Genomic DNA, 12,397 nt, shown 5'->3' with positions numbered 1-12,397 from the left:
ATTAGCAGTATTCATAAACCTTAGTACTTACATTAGCCATAACCCTAACCCTAACTTAACCAAAAACCTAGCACTAACCATAACCATAAACCTAGACCTAAACTGATTTCTAACTCTATCCATTACCATAACCCTAACCCTAACCCTAATGCTAATTCAAGCCCTAACTTTAAACCTTAACCTACCCCATACCCTACCCCAGAACTTGACCCTAATAATACCCCTAGCTCCAAACCTGACACTAACCCTAAACCTAACACTTACACTAGACATAGCCATAATCCTAATCCTAAACCTATCTTTAATTATAATTCTGGACCTGAAATTAGTCCTAGCAGTAATCCTAGCCCTAACCCTAAAAAAATACCCTAGCCCTCCTCATAGCCCTAAACCGAGCCTTAATCATAACCCTAAACCTTACCACACCCCTAACTCTAAGTATATCACTCACCCTACCTCTAAACATAGCTATAAATGCATCCCTTACTCCAAACTTTGCCCTAACTCTAAGCCTAATCTCCAAACTATAATTCTAACTCTTAAACCTAACCCTAACCCTAGGCTTAAACTAAACACTAAACCTAGCCCTAATCCTAGCCCTAATTTAGCCCTATCTCTAATCCTAACTCTAACCCTAGCCCTAAGACTAACTCTATCCCTAGCCCTATCCGTAGTTCTGACCCTATCCCTTACCATAACCCTAAACCTAGTCATAACCCTTACCCTATCCTTAGTTTTAGCCCTAACCCTAGATCTAACCCTAATTCCAAATTTAACCCTAACATCAAGCCTAAGCCTAACACTAACACTAGCCCTAACCCTAACCCTATGACTAAAACAAAACCAAGCTAAAGCCCTAACCCTAAACCTTAACTTAAACCAAACCCTAACACTACAACTAGACCTAACCCTAGCCCTAGTTTGAGTCCTAACCCTAACCTTAAAATCAACCCTGACCCTGAATCATATCCTAACACTCACCCTAGCTCTATACACCGCCCTCACCTTAAACTGAAACCTAACTATAACCCTAACCCTAATTCGAGTTCTAACTCTATCCCTAAAACAAAGCCTGACACTGTTTCCTATCCTAACACGAACCCTAGGTATAAATATCTCCCTAACCTTAAACTTAACCCTAACACGAAAACTAACCCATACCCTAATACTAAAACTAACCCTAATGGTAACCCTAGTTCTTACATTAGCCATTGCCCTAACCCTAGCCCTAAACCTAACACAAAACCTAGGCCTAATGCGAGCCCTAAACCTAGCTTTAACCCTAACTCTAACCATAACCATAGCCCTAACCCTAGTTCTAAACCAATCCCTTACCCTAAGCAAAACCCTAAATCTAAGGGTAACCCTAGACAGTATCACTAATCCTTAGGCTAACCAAAACCCTAACCCTATTAATAGCCCTTACCTTTGCCCTCATTCTAGATCTAACCCTATCCAAAACCCTAACACTAACCCTGACCCACTTACTGACACTTCCACTAATCCTAGGCCTAATCATAACCATAACCCTAACACAAAACCTACCGTAATCCTATCCCTAGACCTAATCTTGAACCTCACTCTCATCCTAGCCCTAACCATAGCTGAGAACTTAACCCTTACACTAAACAAAACCTTAACCAAACCCTAGTTCTAACTCTCACCCTAAGCCTAAATCAAGACCTAATCCTAACCATAACCCTAGCCCTAAACTTAAGTCTAACTGTATCATTACCCTAAACATAACCCTTACCCTAATGCTAACCCTAGGCCTAACCCTAAACATATCACTATCCCCAAACTTACCAATTTCCCTAAACCTACCCTGAACCCTAGACCTAATCCAATCATTACCCTAACCCTAACCCTAATGCTAATTTGAGCCCTAACCCTAAATTCAAACCTAAATCAAACCCTAACACTGACACTGACCCTAATAATTCCCCTAGCTCTAAACCTCACTCTTACCCTATACCTAACACTTACACTAGACCTAGGCATAAAACTAACCCTAAATTTATTCCTAAGCATAACTCTAGACCTGATATTAGCCCTAGCGATGATACTACCCCTAACCCTAACACAAACCCTAGCCTTTATCCTAGCCCTAAACATAGCCTTAATTATAACCCTAACCATAACCCTAGGCCTAACTTTAACACTAACCCTAGCCCTAATCTTAGACCTAATTTAGCCCTAAACCTAACCTTAACCCTAACCCTAGTTCAAAGACTAACTCTAACTCTCACCTTAGTCCTAACCCTAGTTCTAACCCTATACTATACTGGAACCCTAATCCTAGCCCAAACCATAGATCTAACACTAGCCCTATTCATAGCCCTAGCAGCAATCCTAGATCTAACCCTAACTCTAAATCTAACCCTAACCCTTAGCCTAAACCTAAACCTAACACTAGCACTAACCCTAAGGCTAATCCTAAAACTAGCACTAACCCTAGCCCTAAAATAAAACCAAGCCATAGACCTAACCCTAACCCTTAATATAAACTAAGCCCTAGCCCTACACTTAGCCATAATTCTAGCCCTAATTCGAGATTTAAGCCAAACCCTAAAACTAACCCTGACCCTGACTCTGACCTTTTCACTAACCCTAGCTCTAAACATCACCCTAACCCTATACCTAAACCTAACAATAGACCTAGCCCTAACTCTAACCCTAAAATTAGCCCTAATCGCAACCCTGGTACTTACATTAGTTGTTACCCTAAACCTAGCCTTAACTTAACCCAAAATCTAGTCCTATTTCGAGCACTATCCCTAGATTTACCCCAACAATAACCCTATAACTAATCGTAACTATAATCCTAGCCATAACACTAGATTTAACCCTAACCCTAACCCTAAGCCTAACCCTATCAATAATTGTAAAAATGACCCTAGCCGTACCGCTATCTCTAACCCTATCTATTACCCTAACCATAACCCTAACACTAATGCTAAACCTGAACCTAAACCTTACAGTATCACTAATCCTAACCCTATCCATTACCCTAAACCTAACCTGAAACCTAAACCCAGCACTATCTCTACCCTAATACTAGGCCAAATCCTAACCCTAACACTAGCCCTAACCTTAACTCTAACTCTATTCCTTACACTAAGCCAAACCCTAAACCAAATGCTAATCCTAGTCCTAATCGTAATCCTTAGCCTAACTTAAACTCTAACCATAATACTAGTCTTAACCCTAGCCCTCATTCTACCTCTAAACCTAACCCTGACCCTCATCTGTCCCTAACAGTAACCCTAGGTCTAAACCTGAGACTAACCCAAAACCAAATCCTAACCCTAGCCCAATTGGTAACTCAATAACTATACGTAAGCCTAACACTAGACCTAGACCCAAAGTTAATCCTAAATATATCTATAACTATAACTCTAGCCCTAGACCTAAATAAAAACCTAGTACTAGCCATAACAAAAACCCTTAACCTAAACTGGACACTTTCTCTACCCCTAGACCTAAACCTAGTCCTATTTCTGGATCTAACCCTAACCCTACCCTATCCCACAAAGTGACCCTGATTCTAACACTGAACCTAGCTTTAAACCACACACTAACCCAAAACCTAGCCTAACCTAACACTAGACCTAGCCATAACCTTAAATATAAAACTAGCCCTAAACATAACCCTAGCTCTTACATTACCCATTGTCCTAACCCTAGCCCTAAACCTAACACAAAACCTAGGCCTAATCCTAAGCCTAAACTTAGCTATAAGCATAAACCTCAGCCTAACCCTAGCCCTAAACCTAGCCCTAACCTAAGCCTCGCCTTAGACCTAACTGTAGCTCAAAGTGTAATCTTTACACTAAGCATAACCCTACCTCTATCCTAAACCCTAACCCTAACCCTAACCCTAACCCTATCCTTAATCTGAACATTAAACCTAGCCTGAACTTTTGCACTAACCATATTCATTACCCTAACCCTAACCCTAAACCTAATTAAAACCTTATCCCTAACACCAAACCTAACTGTAACCATAAAGGTAAACCTAGACCTAAACCTAAACCTAACCCTCGCTCTAGCCGTAAATCTAGCACAAACACTAATTCTTAACCTAACCTAACCATAACCCTAGCCCTAAACCTAACAATTACCCTAACCCTAAAAATTACCTGAAATCACACCCTAGCCCTATCCCTAAACCTAGCCCAAATCCTAGACTTAATCCAAACCATAACCTAGCCCGAACCCTAGCACTAAACCTATCCATTACACTAAACATAACTTTAACCCTAATGCTAAAGCTAACCTAACACTAGCCTTAACCTTTATGCTAATCCATAATCTAGCCTTAACCATAGCCCTAGCCCTAAAACAAAACCAACATATATCCCTAATCCTTAACCTAAACCAAACCCTAATCATAAACCTAGCACTAACTTTAGCCCTAATTAGAGTTCTAAACCTAACCCTAAACCTAAACATAATGCTAATTCAAGCCCTAACCCTAAACCTTAACCTAACCTAAACCCTAACTCTGGCCCTTCGTGTGATAATATACCTAGCTCTAACACTGAACCTACCCCTAAACCTATCCCTTATACTAGACCTAGCCACAAACCTAACCCTAAAAGTATCCCTAACCATAACCCTAAACCTGACATTTACCCTAGCCTTATTCTAGCCCTAAAATTAACACAAACCAAACCCAGAACCATAACCATAACCCTAGTCCTAATCCTATCCATAACTATAGCCTTAAATTTAGCTCTAACCCTATCAATTACCCTAAACATAACCCTAATTATAATGCCAACACTAGGCCTAAATCTAACCCTATCCCTAACCGTAACCCTATTCATTTTGCTAAATCTAACCTGAACCCTAAACCAAACCCCATTATTACCCTAATACTTACCCTAACACTAATTTGAGCCCTAACCCTAAACCCTAACCTATACAAAACCCTAAATCTGACCCTGACTCTAATAATACCTCTAGCTCTAAACTTGACCCTTACCCTAAACCTAACACTTAAACTAAACATAGCCATAAACATAACCCTAAAATTATCCCTAAACATTGCCCTAGATCTGATATTCGCCCTAACACTAATCATAGCCCTAACCCTAACACAAACCCTATCTCTAATTCTAGACCTAAACATAGCCTTAACCATAACTCTAATGAAACCCTAGCCCTAACCCTAATTATAAATTTCACCCTAGCCCTATCCCTAGCTCTAACCCCATTGCTTACACTAAACCTAACCCTAAGCCTAAAACTAACTAGAGGCCTAAACATAACCATAAACCTAGACCTATTATAGCTCTAATTAAGCCTTATACCTAAACAAACTCTAAGCTTAGCCGTAAGACTAACTCTCACTCTCACCATAGCCCTATTCCTACTTCTAACCCTAGATTTAATCCTAAATCTAAATCTAACTTTACCCTAAGCTAAACCTAAAACTAACACTAGCCTTAAAGCTAATGCTAAGCTGAAAACTAGCCCTAACCATAGTGCTAGCCCTAAAACAAAACTGAGCCAAAGACCTAACTTTAAAACTTCACCTAAACCAAAACCTAACCCTACACCTAGCCCTAACCCTAGCCCTAATTTGAGTCCAAACACTAACCCTAAGACTACTCTGACCTTGAATTTGACCATAACACTAACCCTAGCTCTATACATCACCCTAATGTTATACCTAACCCTTCCACTAGACCTAGTCCTAACCCTAATCCTAAAACTAGAACAAATCATAACCATAGTCCATAAATTAGCCATAACTCTATAACTAGCCCTAACTCTAACCAAAACCTAGCCTTAATGCAAGACCTAGCCATAGCTTCAACCCTAAGCCTAAAGCTAACACTAGCCCTAACCCTAACCCTAAACTTAATCCTAATCCTAGCTCTAATCCTATCCCCTACCCTATGCTAACCCTAACCCTAATGCTAACCCTAGGCCTAACCCTAAACCTTAGCCTAACCCAAACCCTCACCCTATTACTAGCCCTAACCCTGGCCCCAATTCTAGCTCTAACCATAACCCGAACCCTAAACCTAACCCTGATATTTATTCTGGCCCTAACGGTAACCGTATGTCTAAACCTGACCCTAACCATAAACTGAACCCTAACACTAGCACTAGCAATAAACCTATACCTAAACCTAACCTTAAGACTAGCCCTAGACCTAAACCTAATCCTAAATCTAGCCATATCTCTAGCCCTAAACCTAATCAAAACCTAGCCGTAGCCCTAATGATAAACCTTAACCAAACACAAACACTAACCCTACCCATATATGTAACTCTAGTGAAATTCTGGGTTTAACCCTAATCCTAAATATAACCCGAAAACTTACCCTGACCCTAACACTAACCCTAGCTCTAAATATCATGCTAACGTTAACCCTAACCCTAACACTTGACCTAGCGTTATACTTACCAAAAAATTAGCCCTAGTCATAACCCTGGTTTATGCATTAGTTGTAGGCTAGCATTAGAATTAGGGCTATGTTTAGGGTAATTGGTAGGGTTAGAGCTAAGTTTATGGCTAGGATTATGGATAGAATTAGGGCTAGGGTTAGGGTAATTGTTAGGGTTAGGGCTATGGTTTGTGTTAAAGTTAGGGCTAGGATTACAGCTAGGGCAAATGTCAGGTCTATGGTTACGTTAGGAATAGCTTTAGCGGTAGGTTTATGGCTAGGTCTAGTATAAGGGTTAGGTTTAGGGGTAGGGTCAGGGTTACAGCTAGGTATATTATTATGGGAAGTGTCAGAGTTAGGGTTTGGCTTAGGTTAAGTTTAGGATTAGGGCTAAAATTAGCATTAGGTTTAGGGTTAGTGTAATGATAGGGTTAGGTTTAGGGTTCAGGTAAGGTTTAGGTTAATGAATAAGGTTAGGGTTAGGCCTAGGGTTACCTTTAGGGTTATGGTTATGGTTAGGTTAATGGATAGGGTAAGAGCTAGTGATAAGTTTAGGGTTATGGTTAAGATTCTGGCTAGGGTTAGCGTAAGGTTTAGGGCTAGGTTTTGGGTTTGTGTTAGGTTTAAAACTAGGGTTAATTCTCAAATAAGGGCTAGGTTTTGGGTTTGGTTAGGGCTAGTGTTAGGCCTATGGCTAATGTATGAACTACTATTACAATTAATGCCAGTTTTAGGTTTAGGGTTAGGGTAATATTTAGAGCAAGGTTTATATTTAAGATCAGTGTCAAGGTCAGGGTTAGTTTTAGTGTTAGGTTTAGGACTCGAATTAGAGCTAAAGTTAGTGCTAGGTGTAGGGTTAGGTTTTGGTTTAGGTTAAATATGATGTTCAGGGCTATGGCTCAGTTTTGTTTTAGGGCTAGTGCTAGGGTTAAGGCTAGATTTTGGATTAGCGTCAGGGTTAGGGCTAGTGTTAGAGTGAAGTTTAGGCTTAGGGTCAGTGTTAGATTTAGAGTTAGGATTGATCTAGAGTTAGGGGCTATGCTAGGGTTAGTGGTAGGGTTAGCATTATGGTAAGGAATGTGGTTAGAACTAGGTATATTCCTAGGGTGAGAATTAGATTCCTTCTTAGGAGTAGGCTTAGGGTGAGGGTTAGGTTTAGTGCTAAATTATGGCTTGGGTTAGTGTTAGGGTTAAGCCTAGGGGTTGGGTTAAGATTAGGGTTAGCACTGGGGTTAGCTTTAAGTTTAGAAGAATGGGTGGGGTTATAGCTATGTTCAGGGCTATCCTGAAGCTTAGAATTAGGATTAGGTCTAGGGTTATGGTTCAATTTAGGATTAAGGCAAGGATGATGGGTAGGCTTCTGATAGGGTTAGGATTAGGACTTGCTCCAGGGATAATATCAGTTCTAGGGTTATGGTTAAGGATAGTTTTAGGGTTAGGTTATGGCTAGGTCTTGTGTAAGGATTAGGTTTATTTTAAAGGTCAGCTTTAGATCTAGAATTATTATTTGTGTCACGGTCAGTGTCAGGGTTAGCGTTTGTTTTATGTTACTTTTAAGGGGTTAGGGCTCAAATTAGCCTTAGGGTTAGGTTTAGAGTTAAGGTATTGGAAGAGTTTACTTTAGGTTTTACTTAAGGTTTAAGGTAAAGAATGGGTTAGGTTTCAGTGATGGGGTTAGTGTTAGCATTAGGGTTAGGGTTTTGTTTAGTGTAATGGATAGTTTTAGAGCTAGGGTTAGGGCTAGGTTATGGTATGGATTAAGTCTAGGATTAGAGGTAGGTTTAGGAATAGGGCTAGGGTTTGGTTTAGGGTAAGTGTTAGGGTTAGGGTAAGTGTTAGTTTAGGGTTAAGGTTATGGTTGTTTAGGATAAGGGTTAGTGCTTGAGCTAGGGTTAGGTTTAGGTTAACTTCTGAGTTCAAAATTATGGTTAGTGTTAGGTTTAGTATTAGGGATAGGGTTTTTATTAGGGTTAGGGTTAGGGTTAGTGTAATGGATATGGTTAGAGCTAACGTTTGGGCTAGGGTTAAGATTAGGATTAGGCCTATTGTTAGGATTAGGATTTAGGATGGGGCTAGGGTTATGTTTAGTGTAAGGGATAGGCTTTGAGCTAGTGTTAGTTCTAAAAAGAGGGTTAGGTTTAGAGTTAGGGTTAGGGTTAGGGCCAGGCTTAGGTTTATGCTTTGAGCTAAGTTTACACCTAGTATAAGCTCTAGGTATTGTGTTAGCTTTAGTGCTATTTTTAGGACTATGGGTAATATAAAAGCTAGAGTTATGTTTAGGTATAGTTTCAGGTTTGGGGTTATAGCTAGGTCTAGTGTTAGGTCTAGGTTTTGGGTTAGTGTCAGGTTTAAAACTAGTTTAAGGGTTAGGATCAGGGTCAATGTTCAGGATAGGGTTAGGTTTAGGGTTAGAGCTAGAATTAGAACTAGGTTTATGTCTAGGGGTAAGGTAAGTGTTTGGTTTAGGTTAAGGGTTATTGTTAAGGCTAGTGCTAGGATTTTGTTTAGATCTATGGCTAGTGTTATAGCTATATTTAGGATTAGCTTTGGGTCTAGGTCTAGTGTTAGTCTTAGGTATAAGTATAGGGTCACCAGTAGGTCTACTGTTAGGTTTTGGTTTATGTTTAGTGTCAGTTTTAGACCTAGGGTTACTTGTAGGGTCAGATGAGGGTCAGGGTTATTTTTACAGGTAGAATGAAGGCTAGGGTTAAGACTAGTAATATGCTCAGAGTTGAAGTTAGTCTAAGGATTAGGGTTAGGTCTAGGGTTAGCATTTGGTTTAGGTTTTGGCTTAGGGTAAGTGATAGGGTTAGAGCTAGGGTTAGGGCTCAGGTTAGGGTAAGGGTTAGGGCTAGTGATAGGGTTAAGATTAGTGTGTAACTAAGTTAAGGACTAGAATTAGGAGTAGAATTTGTGTTAGGATTAGGGCTAGGGTTATGACAATGCCTAATATATGAACTAGGGTTACAATTAAGGCTAGCTTTTGGGTTACGGTTAAGGCTAGGTCTATTGTTATGGTTAATTCAAGTTAGTTTGATGAGTAGACCTAGGTTTAGTGTTAGGTTCAGCTTTAGAGTCAGAGTAATTTTTAGAGTTAGGATCAGGGCTAGGTGTAAGGTTTGGGTTTGGTTTAGGTTAAGGTTTTGTGTTAGGGATATGGCTTGGTTTTGTTTTATGGCTAGGGCCAGGGCTAGGGTAAGTTTTAGGATTAGCATTATGGTTAGGGGTAGTGTTAGGGTTTTGTATGGCTTATTATTACACTTAAATTTAGAGTTAGGTTTAGATTTAGTGTTAGGTTTAGATCTAGAGTTAAGATAGGGCTAAGGATAGAACCAGGGCTAGGGCTAGGGCAAGAGTTATAGTTAGTTATAGTGCTAGGTTTAGGGTCAGGATAAGATTAAATTAGGGCTAGGATTAGTGATAGGCTTAGTGTTAGTATTAGGCCTATTGTTAGGGCAGGAGTTAGGGTTAGGTTTAGGGTTATGGTAAGGGATGGGGTTATAAGTAAGTTTAGGGCTATGGTGAGGGTTAGAATTAGGGTTAGGGCTCAGGTTAGAATTAAGATTAGGTTTAGGGCTAGGATTATGGTTAGGGCTAATTTCAGGTCTAGGTTTACAGTTAAAGATAGTTTAAGGTTAGTTTTATGGCTACGCCTTGTGTAAGCATTAGGTTAAGTTTAGGGTCAGGTTTAGAACTAAGGGTATTATTAGGGCCATGGTCATGATTAGTGTTTTGGATAGTTTAAGGTTTAAAGATAGGACTTGAGTTAGTATTAAGGTTAGGATTAGCGTAATGATAGGGTCAGGTTTAGGTTTCAACTTAGATTTAGAGTAATGGATAGGGTGAAAATTAGGGATAGGTTTAGGTTTAGTCCTAGGATTAACATTAGGGTTAGGGTTTTGGTTAGGGAAATGGATAGGGTTAAAGCTGTGGTTACAGCTAGGATTATGGTTACAATTAGTGATAGGGTTAGAGTTAGGTTTAGGGTTAAAGCTAGGGTTAGGGCTTTGAATGGGGCTAGGATTTGGGTTCATTTAGGGCTAGGGTTAGGGTTACCTCTAATGTAAGTACTAGGGTTATGATTAGGGCTAATTTTAGTGTTAGGGGTTAGGACTAGGTCTAGTGCTTGGTTTAGGTTTAGGGTTAGAATGATGTTTAGACCTAGGGTTAGTGTTAAAGTCAGAATCAGGGTGAGGGTTAGTTTTAGGATTCAGCTTAACACTAGAATAATTGCTAGGGTTAGGGCTAGGTGTACAATTAGTACTTGATTATGTCAGAATTAGGGTTAGGTCTATAGCTTGGTTTTGTTTTAGAGTTAGGGCTATGTTTAGAACTAGGTTTAGGCATAGGCTTAGGCTTATTGTTAGGATTAGATTTAGAGTTAGGGTTAGATTTAGAGTTATGGCCAGTGATATGAATAGGGCTAGTGTTAGACCTACGGTTCAGGCTAGGATTAGGCTTCCAGTAAAGTATAGGGTTAGAACTAGAGTTACGGCTAGGGTGAGAGTTAGAGTTAGTCTTTGGGCTAGATTTAGTGTTAGGGTTAGGCCTAGGGTCAGGGTTAGGGATATAATTAAGGCTATGTTTAGGGCTAGGATAAGGACTAGGGTTTGTTCTAGGGTTGGGGGGTAGGATTATGGCTAGGGCCAAATTCAGTTCTAGGGTTATGGTTAGGGATAGTTTTAGGGTTAGGTTTATAGCTACATCTAGTGTAAGAGTTAGGTATAGGGTAATAGTCAGGTTTAGAGCTAGGGGAATTACTAATGTCACGGTCAGTGTTGGGCTTTGGTTTTGGTTTGAGTTTAGAGTTAGTGCTCACATTAGCTTTAGGGTTAGCATTAGCATAATGATAGGCTTTGGTTTAGGGTGCAGGTTATGTTTAGGGTAATTGACAGTTTAAGGGATAGTGATAGGGTTAGGGTTAGGCCTAGGGTAACATTAGCATAAAGGGTAATGTTTAGGGTAATGGATACAGTTAGAGTTAAGGTTATGGCTAGGGTTATGGTTAGGATTAGGTCTTGAGTTAGGATTAGGGTGAGGGTTAGAACTGGGGTTAGGTTAAGGGTTATGTTTAGCCTAAGGGTTAGTTCCTTATCTATAGTTAGGGCTAGGCTGTGAGTTAGCTTCAGGGTTAGGTCTAGGGATAGGATTACCATAGGATATGGGTTAGAGTTAGGGTTAGAGTTAGACCTAGGATTAGTGGTATGGTCAGTATAAGGATCAGGGTTAGTTTTAGAATTTGGGATACGTTTAGAGTTAGAATGAGAGCTAGGATTAGGGCTATTAATAGAGATAGGGTTTTGGTTAGCCTAAAGATTAGGGATAGGTCCAGGGTTACCCTTAGGTTTAGGGTTTTGCTTAGGATTTGTTTAGAGCTAGGTTTAGGGCTATGGTTAGGGTTAGAGTTTGGGCTAAATCTAGGTCTAGGTTTAGTGTTTGTGTTAGGGTTAGGGACAGGATTAGGGCCACGGCTAATGTAAGAACTAGGGTTAAAATTAGGTTAGTTTTAATGTTATGGTTAGATTTGGTGTTAGTGTTAGGTTTAAGTTTAGGGTGATATTTATAAGTAGGGTTTGTGTTAGGATAAGATTCAAGTCAGGGTTGGTTTTAGGATTATGGATAGGACTCTAATTATTGTAAGGTTAATCTTAGCATTCGGTTTAAGGTGAGAACAGTATTTAGAGATAGTTTGAGTGTTAGGATATGAGTCAGGGTCAGTGTTAGTTTTAAAGTTAGTGTTAGAACTCGAATTAGGGCTAGGGACAGGTCTAGGTTTAGTTTTAGCGTTTGGTTTAAGTTAATATTTAGGGTTAGGGCTTTTGCTTGGTTTTGGATTTAGTTCTAGGGTTAGGTTTAAGCTTAGTGTAAGTGTAAAGCTTAGGCTTAGGATTAGGGTTAGATTTGGAGTTAGGGTTAGATTTAGGGTTAGGGCTAGGACTAAGGATAGAGAAAGGGTTAGGGCTAGGGATAGGGTTATGATAAGGAATAGGGTT

This window comes from Marmota monax, unplaced genomic scaffold (assembly GCF_021218885.2).
Source record: "Marmota monax isolate L192 unplaced genomic scaffold, Marmota_monax_Labrador192_F-V1.1 WCK01_AAM20220418_F8-fsc00318, whole genome shotgun sequence".
NCBI classification, from domain to species: Eukaryota; Metazoa; Chordata; class Mammalia; order Rodentia; family Sciuridae; genus Marmota; species Marmota monax.
The sequence above is the reverse complement of the archived record's forward strand: the minus strand, read 5'-3'. Positions refer to the sequence as shown.